This window comes from Triticum dicoccoides, chromosome 5B (assembly GCF_002162155.2).
Source record: "Triticum dicoccoides isolate Atlit2015 ecotype Zavitan chromosome 5B, WEW_v2.0, whole genome shotgun sequence".
Classification (NCBI taxonomy): Eukaryota; Viridiplantae; Streptophyta; class Magnoliopsida; order Poales; family Poaceae; genus Triticum; species Triticum dicoccoides.
The window spans coordinates 431,418,760-431,419,542 of NC_041389.1; positions in this window are offsets into that span (position 1 = coordinate 431,418,760).

Genomic DNA, 783 nt, shown 5'->3' on the forward strand with positions numbered 1-783 from the left:
CCACTTCCTGCTCTTTTCTCCCACCCTCTCCTTCCTTCCGCCGCCAACGCATGGAACCATCGGAGATGGAGCTGGTGGAGGTGCATGTAACACCCCGAATCTGATGCGCCAGGTGTCTTCCAGTTATTCACTGTCGTTGTCATGTCATTTGCTTGCGTGTTGCATTTTGCCATGTCATCATCTGCATTTCATCTACATGTTTTTCAAAACTTGCATCCGTTCGGGTTCCCACGATTCTCTCCGATGTCCGTTCTGAGCCCAACCACACTCACACGCACCTCAGACCTTGTTTCGTGAGCGGGAGAAAAACGTTCTCGGAATGGGCCGAGATTTGCTGAGTGGCCTTGGTATATCACCGGTAGACCGCCCGTCAAATTTCGTTCCATTTGGAGGTCGTTTGATGCCCCAACGGTTAACCGAGTTAACCGAAACCCCTCTCTCTTTGCAGCCCAACACCCCTTCACCACAGCCCAATAGCCTATCAAACCCCCTCCGTGCTCTTCGTCGTTGGATCACGATCGTGTGGGCAAAAACCGCACCCCATTTGGACTCTCCTAGCTCCCTCTACCTATAAATTAGTCCCCTCCCCCGAATTTTCGGGCAAACCCTAGATCAAAATCTCCCTCTCGCCCGCCGGACATGTCCGCCCACCGCTGGACGCGTCCACCGCTGCCGCCACGTTGCTCCAGCCAATCCGAAGCCGCCACGTCACCTTCACCGCCGCTCCTGGCCAACTAGGCGCCGCCGCCTCACCCTGCCGGCTCCCCTCCACCGCGCCTCTCC